Source organism: Protopterus annectens, chromosome 2.part0 (assembly GCF_019279795.1).
Source record: "Protopterus annectens isolate FY-2018-M chromosome 2.part0, PAN1.0, whole genome shotgun sequence".
NCBI lineage: Eukaryota > Metazoa > Chordata > Ceratodontiformes > Protopteridae > Protopterus > Protopterus annectens.
The window spans coordinates 394,145,267-394,163,213 of NC_056728.1; the positions used below are offsets into that span (position 1 = coordinate 394,145,267).

General features: G+C 37.2%; 1 long non-coding RNA gene across 1 annotated transcript in view; it reads left to right on the plus strand.

The window, feature by feature from the left end:
- Positions 1-17,947, plus strand: part of LOC122793100 — a 646,673-nt gene that overhangs the window by 299,057 nt on the left and 329,669 nt on the right. The window lies entirely within an intron of this gene.

Consider the following 17,947-nt stretch of genomic DNA (forward strand, 5'->3'; position numbering starts at 1 on the left):
TCAAGCATGCCCCTATTTTCTCAAGCCTTTGTCTGGTTTTGTAAGTCAAAGGTGAAGAAAATTGCTTAATAGAGCAGCAGGCTTTATCTTAAGTGGGATGATTCATATAGCAGTTCAATTAACAGACATGCCTGTTTAAGACTGATGACTCAAGTTCCTTTATCACAACTGTATCAGTTGATTGCTGTTTGGAACACGTAAGTGCAACAAAAAGAAGATGCATTGTTAAACTAAACAGTAAAAAATGTAAGACATCTAAACACATCCCGATATGATACTAACCATTTTAGCAAGATTTAGCCTTGATAATTAGTATTACATTCTGCAAGAGGACACTGACAAGTTAGATCATTTGAGCTGCACAACTAATTTATCTGTATGTTAATTATTATGATAAATATAATTACTAAATAAGTAATCAGCAAACTAAGGAGCATCAGATTCTGAAAGTGAATTTATTTTATGCATATTAAAACTGTTAACCCAAATAAGAAATTTTACCATATTTAGAATCAAAAATCATTTGAGCATAATTTGAATACAAACAACCTGTCTTTTACTTTTCAAACAAAAATTTCATAGTTTTGTGGAAATCATTAAGTACAGACTGGATGAACATAAATGAAATTAGAGTACAAACTAACATAAGTTACACAACAGCTGACCTTATTACTGACATGAAGAGCTTTCTTTATGAGGGAAACAAAAATGGTCAATTTTTGTTACAAATGCTATCAGTACAGTAGCTTCACATTGTAAAGAAGTAATGACATCAGAAAAGTACAGTTTTGTACCTACCATAAATGTAGATGTTCGAGGATCTCCATTGCTGCAGTCCTGACAAATGGGTACTCCGCTGCCCACCATCGGCCCGAATACCAAAGGGCTAGAACCGGCGTCGGTCACGGGTGCCTGAGACTGACGTAAGTACTTGTCAGTACAAATGCGCATGACCAACATCATAACCTCAGTCTTTCTTGCCTCAGACGTCAGAATGCAAAAAAGAAAACACCACCGAAAAAAACCCCAATCTAAAAAGAAAAAGGGGGAAGGAGGGAGGGAAAATAGGACTGCAGCAATGGAGATCCTCGAACATCTACATTTATGGTAGGTACAAAACTGTACTATGTTCGTCGTCTCCCATTGCTGCAGTCCTGACAAATGGGTAGAATCCCAGAGCAACGGAAAAAGGGAGGCTGGCCAACTAAATAGCAGGAGGAGCTGCAGACATGCCCTGTAAGACTGCAGTGGCAAACCCAGCCCTAGACCTAGAATAAAGAGGCAAATGATAATGCTTCGTAAAGGTATGTACAGAACTCCAAGTAGCTGCCTCTAGAATGTCTTTAGTAGCTACCCCTCTCAAAAAAGCAGTAGAGGTGGCCGTAGCCCTAGTAGAATGAGGCCTGATCCCAACTGGAACCTCCTTACCATGATGAGAGTAACAAAAAGCAATACAATGGCCGATCCACTTGGAAATAGTTTGTTTCGAGACAGCTTTCCCACTTGAAGCCACAGCAAACTAAACAAATAACTGTTGAGATCTCCGGAACTCATTGGTTCTGAACAAATAATACCGTAACTGCCTATGCACATCCAAAGAATGCAAAACTCTTTCCCCTTCATTTTGGGGTTAGCATAAAAAGTAGGCAAATGTATAGATTGGTTCAATGCCACATTAGAAACTACCTTAGGCAGAAAAGTAGGATTAGTATGCAAGGAAACTCTGTCCTGGTGTAAAATCAGAAAAGGTTCCACTGCCATGAGAGCCTGTAATTCAGATACCCTTCTAGCAGAAGTAACAGCCAATAAAAAAGCAGTCTTCCAGGACAACAACTTCAATTCAGCCGTAGCTGCAGGTTCAAAAGGAGGCAGAGTCAGCTTTTCCAAAACAAAATTAAGATCCCAGGCAGGAGTAGGAGCCCTTCGTGGGAGTCTTATATTCTTTGCCCCTCTAAGAAACTGTTTAAGCAAAGGATGTGAAAATAAAGGAGGATCACCATCATAGTGAGCAGAAATAGCTGCAGCATGCACTTTTATAGAAGAGAAGGACAAACCCTTGTCCAGTAACATAGTCAAATATTGCAAAGTACAACTCAAATTAGGCAACGTGACATCAAGGCCTTTAGCTGAACTCCAAAGAAAAAATCTCTTCCATTTATCAGCATAAACTTTTCGAGTACTAGGACGCCTGGCTTCCAAAAGGACATCCAAAACTTGTTGAGGGAGCTGAAGGCCCTCATCCTCTAAAACTGAATCGCCAGGCTGTCAGGTGTAGGGATTGCACCCTGACATTGAGAAAATGATTGTTTTCTTGAGACAATAAGTGAGGAATCCGTGGTAATGGCCAAGGTGTCCCGTGAATTAGGCTCCTCAGCAGAGGGTACCAATGTTGACGAGGCCAATCCGGCGCTATAAGGATCATGCAAGGTTTGTCCCTCCTGACTTTCAACAGGACCTTTGAAAGAAGAGGCAGAGGAGGAAAGGCATACACGTGAAGGTTGCTCCAACTGAAGGATAGTGCATCTATTTTCCAGGCTTTCGGATGAAACAGCCTTGTGCAAAACAGAGGTAGTTGGGAATTCAGAGGAGAAGCGAACAGATCTATGTCTGTAGTTCCCCAAGCCATGGTCAACTGATGAAATACCTGAGGGTCCAACTTCCATTCGTGAGGATCCACCATCTGTCTGCTCAGAACATCTGCTAACGAATTTTGTGCTCCTGGCAGAAACTGTGCTCGAAGAGTGATGTGCAGATCCAAAGCAGTTTCCCATAACAGCATTGCTTGTCTGCAAAGAGGGTAAGAATGAGTTCCCCCCTGCTTGTTGATGTACCACATGACAGTTGTGTTGTCTGTTTGAATCAACACCAGTCCCGGTCGAAGTAGATCCTTGAATGCTTTCAATGCAAATTGAACTGCCAGCATCTCCTTCATGTTGATATGCAAGTGAAGCAGCTCCGGGGGCCAAAGGTCTTGAATCCATTTTCCTTTGAAATGAGCTCCCCAGGCTGACTCCAAGGCGTCTGTCGTTAATATCTGACTTGCCTCCGGTTGGGTCACAGAGAGTCCCTTGTTTAGGTGACATTCCTGAGCCCACCACACAAATTCTTTCTGAATGCAAGGTAGAATCCGAATGACAGTATCCAAATCGTGGCTGTGTTGAGTCCAAACGCTTTTGAGATACCATTGTAGCTTCCTCATATGCAGTTTGGCATTGGGAAGTAGTAGAATGCAAGATGCCATGAACCCCAAGGCTTGAAGGACTGTCCTTGCAGTCAGCCTGGACATTACGGATAGCTGTTGGAAGTATAGGTGAAGATTTCTTTGTTTGTCCGGGGTAAGAGATGCCATCTGAGTAGCTGTAGTCAGTCTCACACCCAGAAAACACATCTCCTGTGAGGGTACTAGACTGGACTTTATTTCGTTCACAGAATACCCTAGGCATCTGAAAACTGTCATCACATACTGCAGATGTCGAAGAAGTTCGTGCTTGCCCTGAGCCAGTATCAAACAATCGTCCAGATAAGGATAAATTTGAATTCCCCTTAGCCGGAGAAAAGCTATTACTGGAGCCAGGACTTTTGTGAATACCCTGGGCACAGTAGATAAGCCAAAGGGCAATGCAGAGAACTGATAATGCAAATTCCCAGTCCGAAACCGCAGGAATTTCCTGCAACGGGGCCTGATAGGAATGTGAAGATAGGCCTCCTTGAGATCCAAAGTCACCATCCAGTGATCTCTGGCTAGCATAGGCAACAGCTGCTGCAGTGTCAACATCTTGAATTTCGGAATTTCCAGAAAGGTGTTTAGAATGGATAAATCCAGAATGGGCCTCCAAGTATTTCCCTTCTTTGGCACTAAGAAAAGACGGGAATAAAACCCCGTGCCTCTGTCCACAGAAGGAACTGCCTGTATTGCTCCCAACCGGAGCAGAGAAAAAATCTGTGCCTGCGCTTCCAGTCTTTGCTGATGAGGCACATCCGGCATACCTTTGAAAGGAGGGAATGTGTGAAAATAAAACTTGTAGCCTTGAGTTATAATGTCCAATACCCATTTGTCTTGGGTAACCAAATGCCAATTCCTTTGGAAAAGTCCCAGTTTTCCTCCTAGAGGAACTGCCAGCAAAGCAGAGTCCGGCAGCAGAAGACACAGGTCATTGGGACTGCTTCCGAAAGGACTGACCCCTGCCCACCCCAGCAGAAGGGGTAAAAGAATTCAAAGGCCTAGAAGTAACAGGGCCCTGAGAGGAAGCCCTACCTCTACCACGCCTCGACCTGCCCCTAGAATGAAAATCCGAAGAGGGAAAAGACCATCCCCTAGCAGGCCAATTCCTACTGAACTTAGGGGGCTGAACCTGTAAGAAGTCCTTTACCGTCTGCATAGACTTAGCTTTTTCCTCCATTGTTTTCAAAACTGATTCCACTGGAGGGCCAAAAAGAACATCAGATTGCAAAGGAGCATCCATAATGCGAGCCTTAACATGCTCTGACAAGGACTGATCTCTAAGCCAGGCATGTCTGCGAACAACAGAACTAGTAGCAGCCACTCTGGAAGAAGCTTGTAAAGCATCAAAACCACACTGCAAAGAATGCTTACCAACCTGGTCTGAAGCATGCACTAAATCCTGAAGCTCCTTACAGTCAACACCTTCAGACAAAGCATCCACTTTACATTTCAATTGACTCAGCAAATAATTTTGATACCTGAGCATATGAAATTGACAATTTAAAGCTCTCATAGCCAAAGTAGAAGAGGTATACAGTTTTTTACCCCACCTATCCAGGGCCCTAGCATCCTTGTCCAGAGGAACCGGATTCTTAACCACAGAAGCCTTAACACCTTTGGGGCCTTGAGAAATAGTTTCTGGATCAGCCCTAGGACTCTTATACAAGTATTTGTGAGCTTCCGGAACCCTGTAGTATCTATCTGGTTTAACTGGGGCAGGGGGCAGAGAATCTGGGTTAAGGGCAGCCTCAGAAAATACATCCTGAACAACATCCAGTACAGGGGGAATAGCCAAAGGCCTGTGCTGAGGTAAAAACAAGAATTCTCTCAGCCTTCTACGAGAATCAGAATAATCCTGGCCATCCCACTGGAAATGTTCCCTCATGGAATGCAAAGTTTCAGAGAAAGAAAAATCTTCTGGAGGGGACGAGGGAGTGGCGTCCTCAGCCTCTGAATCAGAATAGGGAGGGAAATCCTGAAGCTCTTCCACAGAGGAATCTGACTCATTGGAAGACTGAACCAGACCCTCCAACTCTGTGTCTATCCTGGGCCTCTTCACAGGGGGGGGGGCATGGAACCCCTAATTAAAGTAATCAAATCTTCAGCCATCTTTAACATGTGCTTCCTAGGAGCTGGACCCTGGGGATTAGCAGCAGCAGGGATAGACTTAGATTTAGAATGGCCTTTGCCTTGAGAAGGAGGAGGTCTAACTACCCTATGAGGGGAGGAAGCCACTGACAACAAAAAAGCACCCTCAGCCTGGCCCAACACAGGAGAATCCACTTCCTGCAGCAACAAAGGCTCCCCTAGACACACTGGTAAACTGTCAGAAGGAGCCACTGAAGCAGTCAGTGGTTCCACAGTACCGACGTCCGGAGTGGACGCCTCATCCTGTTTGGACCGCAAAGACTTATCTTTGCGCTTCGTGGAAGAACCAGTCATCGGAGAATCCGACGGCATGTTATAATTACAACGTTTACCAAACACCAGCCTAGCACAGTCCAACCGACGTTTAATAGTACGCTTGTTAAAAGTAGCACAAAAGCGACACCCAATAACGTCGTGCTCAGGCCCTAAACAAGGAATGCAGAGTGAATGGTAATCCCTATGAGGAATCTGTTTCCCACAAGAAATACAGTTATTAACTTTTTCTGACATCCGGCAATACTGAGGCAAGAAAAAGACAAAAATTGTTCCCAACAGGGTACTTAGCCAACTTGGTATCCGGTCTGAAACTCGAAAACCGACAATTCCAGAACGCCGAACGGCACTTGCAAAAACTGCTTCTGCTGAGGACCATGCGGCAAGAAAGACTGAGGTTATGGCGTCGGTCATGCGCATTTGTACTGACAAGTACTTACGTCAGTCTCAGGCGCCCGTGACCGACGCCGGTTCTAGCCCTTTGGTATTCGGGCTGATGGTGGGCAGCGGAGTACCCATTTGTCAGGACTGCAGCAATGGGAGACGACAAACATCAATTATGCTGTAGGAGAACAGGGAGAAGTCATGCATGCTCTGTATGCAGAACATGTATCATGTTGTAGCACATGTCCTATGTGCACTATATACACACTTTACATGAGCTGCACCATGAGGAGCACACCACTGGGGTGCAGGCTAACTATGCAACACTAAACATACATCACAGTTCAGCCCCTTTATACATGTATGTGTAATTCAGTTAGGTGAGTAAGTAGGATAATATTTATTGAACATTGCTTTGGTCATATAATCATTGTTAATAATCATTAGTTGAGTAAAAAATGTTTTTAAGGGGGTACAATTTTGTAGTTAACTGAAATGATTTTGCACTTGATTTTATATGACTGATGGATTTAGCTTAGGATTTGGAATAAAGAGTAGAATCTTCATATTTGAAAGTTATAATTAGTTTATAAGTATTGAATATCAATTTCCTTGATGTCATAGTATTTCATCATTCATTACAGAAGTTAATATCATGTTCATTCATATTCAAGTCATCAATCTTAGATAAAACTAATTTGCTTATTGATTTAATATAACAGTATGACCTCTTGGAAGGCTAAGGACATTTCTCATTTTCATTTAATTTCATAAAAGGTTCCTATGAGTATAAAAGTCAATAATAATTTTATCTTTAAGAAGTAGATACTTGTATAAATTTAGCATTGAATTAGCTAGCTTGAGGTTAGGGTTTAAGTGAATTTGTTGGAATAATATAAATGGGTTTTTCAAGTTCAACATATTGATTCATTTTTGGAAGGTTTTAATTGAGTGTGTTAAGATGTTACATATTTTTAAAGTTTTAGTATTTTCATTATTTAAAAAGGGCAAAGCCTTTAAGTTACATTGATATTTCTGTGCATGATTAAACCATAACTTAACCCATATGGGACTCCAGCTGGTTTGGGATGGTCTGCTAGGATGAACTAAATCGTAATATAATTTAAAGTCAGGTAGGCCCAAACCACCTTGGTTCTTTGATTGAGTCAGTTTATTGATGACTGATTCTGATAGATTTTGGAAACCATAAAAAAGTATTTAAATTCATTGTAACGGTTTAAAAATATATGCATTATTAAGAAAGATTAATTAAACTGAAATAGAAGTCAAGGTAGTATATTCAGCTTTATGATGGAATCTCTAGAAAGCAATGAAATGTTCAGTTTATTCCATTTAACAATATCTTTACTTATACTTGTCCTGGTTTTAAAAAGATTTTATTGACAGAAAATATAGGATTGTGGTCAAAAGTTATACCTAAATATTTTTAATTAATTATTTATTTTCATTTCTGATATTGGGAAATAATTTATTAAGTCATAACTGGGATTTATAGGAAAAATAGAGGATTTGATTAGATTTAGCTTGTAATTAGAAAATATCAAGAAAGTGTCAATATTTTGTAAAATGTTATGCAGATCTGCACTAGGTAGAGTAAAATAAAGATTTAAATCATCGGCAAAGGCCATTGGAGGTATAGAAGTACTACAAATTTTGTAATATAGAAATATATATATATATATATATATATATATATATATATATATATATATATATATATATATATATATACATATATAAATTAAAGAAATATGGGGATAATGGGCACCCTTGTCTTGCACCATTAATAATTCTTATAGGAGGAAAGATAGACATATTAATGTAAAGAGATGTGTGCACATTTTAATAAAGAGATTTAATCGACTTAAAGGAGAGCTGCACCCACAAACTCAAAAAACATGTTTATTTTATCATGGTTTGGTCTTTCCTACATTTTAACTTTAGCTTAGCTGCTCATGAGTTCTATCCTTATAAACAATGTTTCTCTAGATCACTGGTTTGCATAATCACACTAACATGTCCTTTTTGCCACAGCTTTACTGTTCCTGGCCGGGCCTGTGTCTGAATCCTGGATGATACCTTCTCTTCTGCTTAAGCACTTGGCTCTTGATAAGCAGGACAGATTGCATTTATGTTGTAATTCTGACATGCAATTCATTTACTTTCAGTGGAATGAAAGGAATTGTACTTATTCAAGATTTATCCCAAAGGAAGATTCTAAAAACAGGTTTAACAAGCATGCCCCTATTTTCTCAAGCCTTTGTCTAGTTTTGTAAGTCAAATGTGTAGAAAATTTCTTAATAGAACAGCAGGCTTTATCTTAAGTGGGATGATTCATATAGCGGTTCAATTAACAGACATGCCTGTTTAAGGCAGATAACTCTTAAGTTCCTTTATCACAACTGTATCAGTCGAATGCTGTTTGGAACACGTAAGTGCAATAAAAAGAAGCTGCATAGTTAAACTAAACAGTAAAAAATATAAGACATCTATACATATCCTGATATGATACTAACCATTTTAGCAAGATTTAGCCTTGATAATTAGTATTACATTCTGCAAGAGGACACTGACAGGTTAGATCATTTGAGCTGCACAACTAATTTATCTGTGTGTTAATTATTATTATCATCATCATCATCATCTTCTTTCAGCTGTTCCCATTAGGGGTCGCCACAGCAGATCACCTGTTTCCATTTCTTCCTGTCCTCTGCATCTTGCTCTGTCACACCAACCACCTGCATGTCCTCTCTCACCACATCCATAAACCTTATCTTAGGCCTTCCTCTTTTCCTGTTACCTGGTAGCTTCATCCTTAGCATTTTCCCAATATACTCAGCATCCCTCGTCAGCACATGTCCAAACCAATGTAATCATGCCTCTCTGGCTTTGTCTCCAAACCTTCCAACCTGGGCTGACCCTCTAGTATACTTATTCCTAATCCTGTCCACCCTTGTCACACCCAGTGCAAATCTTAACATCTTTAATTCTGCCACATCCAGCTCAAACTCCGCCTTTTTGTCAATGCCACTGTCTCCAACCCATATAACATAGTTGGTCTCACTACCATCTTCTAGATCTTCCCTTTCACTCTTACAGGTACTCGTCTGTCACAAATCACTCCTGACACTCTTCTCCACCCACTCCATCCTGCCTGTACTCTCTTCTTCACCTCTCTTCCACACTCACTGTTACTCTGAACTATTGACCTCAAGTATTTAAACTCATCCACCTTCGCCACCTCTACTCCTTGCATCCTCACCATTCCTCTATCCTCCCTCTCATTCACACACATATATTCTTAGTCCGGCTGACCTTCATTCCTCTTCTCTCTAGAGCATATCTCCATCTCTCCAGGGTCTCCTCCACCTGTTCCCTACTCACACTACAGATCACAATGTCATCTGCAAACATCATATTCCACGGGGACTCCTGTCTGATCTCGTCTGTCAACCTGTCCATCACCAATTCGTTTATAAGTACTGAATATCAATTTCCTTGATGCTATAGCTGTCCATCATTCATTACAGAGTTAATATCATGTTCATTCATATTTAAGTCATCAATCTTAGATAAAACTAATTTGCTTATTGCTGTAATATAGCTTTTGGAAGGCTAAGGACATTTCTCATTCTCAACTCATTTCATAAAAGGTTCATATGAGTATAAAGCTCAATAATAATTTTATTTTTAAGAAGCAGATACTTGGATAAATTTAGCACTTAATTAGTTAGCTTGAGGTTAGGGTTTAAGTGAATTTGCTGGAATAATATAAATGGGTTTTTCAAGTTTGACATATTGATTCATTTTTGGAAGGTTTTAATTAAGTGTGTTAAGATGTTATATATTTTTAAAGTTTTAGTATTTTCATCATTTAAAAAGGGCAAAGCCTTTAAGTTACATTGATATTTCTGTGTATGATTAAACCTTAACCCATATGGGACTCCAGCTGGTTTGGGATGGTCTTCTAGGATGAACTAAATCATAATATAATTTAAAGTCAGGTAGGTCTAATTCACCTTGGTTCTTTGGTTGAGTCAGTTTATGATGACTGATTCTGATAGATTTTGGAAACCATAAAAATGTATTTAAATTCATTATAACTGTTTAAAAATGTATGCATTATTAAGAAAGATGAGTTAAATTGAAATATAAGTCAAGGTAGTATATTCAGCTTTATGATGGAATCTTTAGAAAGCAATGTAAAGTTCAATTTATTCCATTTAACAATATCTTTACTTATACTTGTCCACATTTTAAAAATATTTTATTGATAGAAAAATATAAGATTGTGGTGAAAAGTTATACCTAAATATTTTTAATGAATTATTTATTTTCATTTCTGATATTGGGAAATAATTTTTTAAGTCATAATTGGGATTTATAGGAAAAATAGAGGATTTGATTAGATTTAGCTTGTAATTAGAAAATTTCAAGAAAGTGTCAATATTTTGTAAAATTTTATGTAGATCTGTACTAGGTAGAGTAAAATAAAGACTTAAATCATTGGTAAAAGCCATTAGAGGTATAGAAGTACTACACATTTTCAGTATATAATAAATATATAAATATATATATATATATATATATATATATATATATATTAAAGAAATATGGTGGGCACCTTTGTCTTGCACCATTAATAATTCTTATACGAGGAAAGATAGACATATTAATGTAAAGAGATGTGTGCACATTATAATAAAGAGTTTTAATCGACTTAAAGGAGAACTGCACCCACAGACTCAAAAAAATGTTTATTTCATCATGGTTTGGCCTTTCCTACATTCTAACACCATTCTGGGATTATTTACAGTTTTTTAAATATTTACATACGTAATTTCTGAATATGACCACATGAGATCTACATCTTGAAGTGATCCTGATTGTTTAGTCTGCCTGTAGGTATCCCACAATGCAGTGTTTGTCTGTAAAAAAAAAATTACATCATGCAGTCCTCTTTCTTCCAAAACCTCCTGTCACTGCATTGATTTTATATGGATACACTGCTGTCTTTCAGTCAGTTAGCTTTAAGTAATATTTCATGCTGTTCAATGACTACTTAAAATAAAAACAGTACAACTGCCACAGAATAGACTTTCAAATTGCTTTTTACTGCTGCTTCTTTTTAGAATGTCTAAATTGCAGTCTTTTGTGATGCCTGAATTGTACTACTTCAACTCATCTCCCATCCTCCTTAATACCTAACTTCCCTACCTGTCAAAGTGCTAAGGGTAATTTGAGCTGTTACCTGTTGTGATTGACAGCTCACAGCAGGAGAGCTTGACTCATGTACTGTTTCCTTGTTCTAGACTATACTTTCTGTATGGGTAGGGGAAGGACCAGGGAGCTGTGACACAGCATGGGTGGATTTTAGGATGGTCATGGTAATGTCATTTTGGGGAACAAATTGGCCAGAAAACTACATGTATTCATTAGCCTTGATGATGTCAATGAAATGGAGACTGTAGCAAGTTTTTCCAGGGCCGGATAAAAGTTTTTGAAAGTGAAACCACCACAGTATGGTAATGTATTGTTCTAGTGGAGAGAAACAGTTGATTTAAAATATTTTAAATGTTGTATTGTTATTTATTCATAGCAGGGACTGTAAATATGGAGAAAAAGGACAACGAAGTTGAGCATTTAATAATATATTCCCATTGTTTTCCTTTAAGATAGGATTGACGAAAGCTAAAGTAAGGCGTAACTGAAAATAGAAAGTTCAAGTTAAGTCAGTAAAATGCTTTAGAAGTGGCTAATGCTAGGGCAAAAATTTAATTGTTATAATGCTTAGCTAAAATTATCATGGATTCTAAGGTTAGTGTGTGTACACAGGTTTATCTGGCTTGCACAAAGTCTGACTAGTATGGAAAGATCCAATAGCAGCAAGCTTATATACTTTATGAACTTGCTGCTATTGGATCTTGTGTAGGTGGAGTGGATTTGGTTGGTGATCGAGTTTTGAAACAACTTTGGGTTCCTTGTATGAAAAGATAATAGTAACCTGTATAACTTTTAAACAATAATATTGCAAATATTTTTGTATCTAAATTAATAAGAGAGATTGGTCTAACATTTAATGGGTTAGGGATAAATAATTGTTTTTGAATTATTAAGGTATAGATCCGGAATAGCATAACTGTTACTATAATTAAATATTTGCAATAACATTTTTGAAATGATTTGTGCAAAGGTTTAAGTCTGCAGTGAAACCATCTGGACTAGGGAATTTGCCAGCTTTAAGATCTTTAATAGCTTGTAAGATTTCTTGATGAGCAAATCAGAGAATTTTGCTGATTGTGGTTTAACTATGGAAATTCTAAGTGTTCAAAGAAGTTACCACATTCTTCTGAGGTGTAAGAAAGATTGTGTTCACCAAATAAGTGGGAATATATATTGACAAAGGTACTCTTTTGTTTGGTATAACTTAACATCATATGATATATCTGTTATCAATGGGAAGGCCTTATTAATATTTATAATTCTTGCTAAGGGCTAATGAGGGGTTTGTGCCCATTGTGAGTATTTGGCTAGAGTTTTAGCTATAGATAAAGTTCTTTCTGAAGTTCTGACAGACATTTTTCCATACTAGGGCTATAATTAGTAGAGAGCTCATGTTCAAGATTTCTATTTTTTTCTTTAAGGGATAATTCCTTTTGGTTATAAGATTTTTTTTGTAAAATGAAGCCTTACTTAGAAAAATACCTCTAATTTGAGTTTTCAGGGCAGCCCATTGAATATCAATTGTAATCTGTCAGTCAGACAGATTGCTTAAAAAATCATTTCATATATTATGTCTTTCTTGCTTAACTTCATTTTTTCTGAAGTAAGTCAAGATTTAGACTCCAATTATAACTAGTATTTTTTAGTTTATTAAGATGTGACCAACTGATATTTAAAATTATTTTAGAATGATCTGAGAAAAATCTAGGATCTATCTGAAAGGTAAAATCTGTATTTAGAAAATTTTCTGGTATTAAAAAGAAATCTAATCTTGACCACATTTTATAACAGTGGGAGAAAGAAGTACATTTTTGTGATGAGGTCATTTTTTTTAAGACGGAAAGGATCAAACAACTAAGTCAAATAAAGCATTCAAAGCATAAATATTATATGATCTTTTCCGACCTGTTCTATCTAATATGGGGCCTGTAACGGTATTCCAGTCACCACCCACAATAAAATAATGATTAGGGAAATGGTTTAATAAATTATAAGCAATCATAAATTCACACTGCTTAATACACAGTGAATACAATAGGTTTACTATTATGTAACACAATCTCCCTTCCACATCTGAGTCTTGTTTCAAGATAATATCCTGGAATTATGTCTTAACAAGAATTGCTACACCAGCACTATTAGTTTTGTTACCTGACTCAATTATTACTTTAATCCATTTTTTCATAGACACTTGGGTCCATTGCTTAGATGTCATATGAGTTTCTTGAATAAAACTAATGCTGTTTTTGATTTAAAAACTAAATGGAAGAATATGTTTCATTTTTTGGTTGATTGGGTCCTTTCAAGATTCCAAGAGTCAATTATCCACATCCAATTAAGATAACAGAAGCTCCCATAAACAATGAAAAGGTACAGCTACTTTTAATAAACAGTAGCAAATCATATAGTCGATAGATATAGCTGGCTATGCTACATGGGATGGTAAAAATGTTAAGATTTAAATAATTTTCAAGGCAAACATTGTAAAATAAGTTTAATAATGAAGGAATATAGCACCTAGCTCTTCTGATAAAACCCTGTCCCAAACCACTAAACAGCAAAACCAGGAAGAGAATAATCGTATGTAATATAAAAGGCTAATGGTAACTGAAGTTGGGATTGTGAAGTGTTACAGTGGTAGCGTTGTCACCTCACAGCAAGAGGTGCTCCAGTTTGATTCTCGGCTGGGGTGCCTTCTGTGCAGAGTCTGCATGTCTTCCCTGCATTTGTGTGGGTTTCTTTCCTCCCATGTTGTAAAGACATGCATCTGGAGTGTTTCTCCTTGGGCCTCCACTGAAAATTGTCTTCATTCCAACTCGACTTTCCCAATAAACAAGTGTTAAATAAATAAATATGTATAGTAGTAACAATCATTTACAAAGCCTCTGCACTTAACAGTGAGTAAAATTCCAAGTACATTAAAAATAGTGATTAAAATGATGAATAGAACATTGCAACCCCAAAACACATGCATCTACCACAGCCTGGCACCAGCATTTATATATAACTATTTGAAAATAAAAGTGCAATTTCTAACAGTTAAAGTAAAAGTAGTAATGCAACTATAAAAGTCATAGTTCAATTTTGTTTAACAGCATTGGCAAGCTTATGGAATAAATGCAAATAGAACACTCACAAATTATTTATGAAATGTTTAAGGTTTGGGGGGTACTGCAGTCATTCATAACTGAGATAAAGTAACTTTATAAGCATGTTTGATTACTGAAAGCACTTCCTGTAAAAGGAACAGGAAGCACATGTTAAAATCAGTATCGAGAGTGAACCACTCCCAAAGAACAAATGCAGACACACTAAAGGAGTCCCATCCAATCTAAGGTATGAGATTCTTATTTGTGTCAAGCAACAGAGAAGATATTATACAATAAAACTTAAACACCTCGTGACAGGTTTATGTACCAAATCATGGTTGAAAGGCTGCATAAACATTTCTAGAAGCTCTCTTGTGTTGATTACCAGTCAGGGGTAAAACTGAAGACATTAGAAAAAGTTTGTTTTGCTTCTCTTAGTGTCTTAATATAGCAATAACCCATGCCTGGGTGTGGGTTATGCTGGATTTACCCATGGTTGGCATGGTTTGGTCACGAGGGTGAAGCCCGAGGGACCAAACAAAGCCAACCATGGGTAAATCCAGCATTACCACACCCAGAAGTGGGTTATTGCTATTATACAATAACATTATTTAAGAAAAAAAATAATTACTTTTCTTAAATAATGGCATTGTATAATGCCTCCTTGCTGCCCTTCCGCAGCAGACTGTCTGGTATTCTGTGGCAGTTCTGATGTACTGCGCATGTGTATGCCTACGTAGTACATCAGAGCTGTGGGCAAAAGCAACGGAGAAAGCAAGATCTCCATTGCTTTTTACTGTTTCGCTATGTTAAATTGGTTTAACATAGCGAGACAGCTTTTAAAAAAGCAACGGAGAATCTCCGTCGCTTATTTTAAAGCTGTCTCACTATGTTAAACCCATTTAACATAGTGAGACAGGTTTAAAAAAAAAGCAACGGAGAAAGCAAGATCTCTGTTGCTTTTTACACACTGTCTCGCTATGTTAAAGGAGTTTAACATAGCGAGACAGTGTTTTAAAAAAGACTTATACTAATGGAAAAAGTCCGGACGATCGGACCTTTTTCCATTAGTATAAGTCGATTTACAATGTGCACACTGACCAATCAGCATGCACGTTTTGGAATATTAATGGGGGGTCATGGTATAATAGAATATTTCACTCCTTTATATTGAAAGAAACGTTTTGAAGGGTATCACAACCAAAATTTAATTTTCTATGTAATCAAAAAAAGAACAGAACAGGAAGAGTTTTTTTCTGTCTTGTTTAACTTGCAGTGGGAGATCCCGAGCAGAGGTAATCCTTTTATTGTTCCAGACAGATCAGCACTTTTCGTTTTTAGCAGCTATGAGAATTTTATAAACATCCTGGTAGTTTACCAGTTTGACATAGATTTGTCTCAGTTTATCTATCACAGATGAAGATCTAAGTGCTCGATGAGCTGTCTCAGTAACTATCTCATTAGCTATAATTTCATTTTCCAAAAGGCTCCTGAAAATTTGATGTAAAGTTTCTAATAATATTGTCTGGTCATATTTTTCAGGTGGACTCCACAATAGAATACTGTTACATCTACTTCTGGCCTCGACATCTAGTATCCTTTCTTGGATCACTTGTATGCTATTTGTATTAACTCTAGTATCTGATTGAAGATATTCAATTTTAATTAGACATTCTCAGAAGTCTTTGTGTCTGTTAAACCCAGTCTGTTAACAATTTGAGTAATAGTAATATTTATTGACTTGGATTTATCAGAAAGTTGTAATAGCCATTTCTAGTGGTTGAAGAGCTGATTGTAGTTTGTCAAGCAAAAAAGATTGCTCTGATTTTGCTTTAGATGTGACTTATTTTTCCTCTTGTTGTTTGGTAGTTTATACACATTTAGGAGTAACTTCTTTCTCTGGTGAAGACATTGTATAAAGTTTAACAAATACAGCTATAAAAAAAACTAAAAAATAAAATAATAAAATAATACCAAGACCACCTATCCAAAAAATAAGCAAATTTGATGAAACACTTAACTCCTCGGCTTACACAGCCTTCCAAGAGTAAAAACACTACAAAACACTGTTTGCTTAAATACAGCATATTGCACAAAACAATTAATCAATTAAACATACAATTCAAATCACATACTTCCAATTACATTCTTTGCTGAGTCCTTGAGGCTCCAAAGTACCATATTTTAAAATCAGTAGGGTTTCTTTTTTCAAGAGTTTGTTTTTAAAGACACACATTCACCTATGCCAACTTGCAATTTTTCCAAGACACAACCCCTAAAGGAATCAGGGTTAGTTATGTGCTGTCAAAAAATGACTCCCAAGGGGACTCTCTAATTTTTTTATTTTTTATGTCCCTAATACGTTCCTGCAACCAGACTTTAAAACTCCTGTAAGTTTCCCTGTGTAAAACTTTTTACATCCACATCTCAGCACATACACTAACCCCTCTTCGTTACAACTATATTCATGCCTAGCTGTATACTTAATGCAATAAATGTAGGGAAAAGAGCTTACTACATATTAACAGATGGAGCAACCACATGGAGCAGTGCCTTTATTTATGCTTAAACTCTGACTAACATTAACATCAGGTAAGAAAAATTGGTTATATACCAGGATATCAGACACATTCCTAGCTCTTTTATATGCAATACTCACAAAATCAGGTAGTATAGAGTTCAAAATGTTATCCCTTAGGAACACTGGCCACAAGCTACATGCTTTTTAACTATTTTCTCAGTTATAACATTATAAGTTGTCGCTAAGAAAACCTTCTTCTGCTGTCCATTATTCACAGTTGCATTGGTCGATATATTTCCACCAATGCAAGCATTATATTTTCCACTAGAACGGGCATAATGAAAATATCCCTGAGGGTTAACAGAATACCTCATGGCCATAATTTTTTGTTTAGCTTCCCTGACCAGCTGGACATCATAGCCTCTTATAATAAACATTTCTTCTGCTTCAGCTATCTCTAAGTTAAAACTCATATAAAGGCTACATAGCCTATGAATTCGTAGGAATTCATTATAAGGCAGTACCTTGACCAAATGTTTGGGATGACAGCTGTTCCCATATAAAAATACATTTCTATGTTCAAATTTCCTATGGAGACTAGTTGTAAATCCATCTAAGCTTATATCCAAAAAATTCACTTGTGGGCCAAGCTGTATACCATCAAAGCTTAAGCCCATAGTATTAGATTGTAGGTCATTAACAAACCCAAGGGCCTCTGTCTGGTTTCCTTGACATAAAAAATAAGATCATCAATAAATCTAAAATATAAAATAACTTTTGATCTAAAAAAAATCATGTCTATAAACAAAGTCATCTTCAAGTTTAGCCATGGCTAAATTGGCATACATGGCGGCGAAAGCCACCCCTATGGCAGTGCCCTTAATTGCTGGAAAATGTCTCCATTAAACATAAAAAATATATTTTTCAAACAAAACATAACTAAATCTATCAAAAAATGAGACATGGGAGAGTCCCCCAAAAATGGAACAAGGCCTGAATCCCTATAGTATTTAAGCAAACAGAGTTTTGTAGTGTTTCATTAAATTTGCTTATTTTTTGGATTGG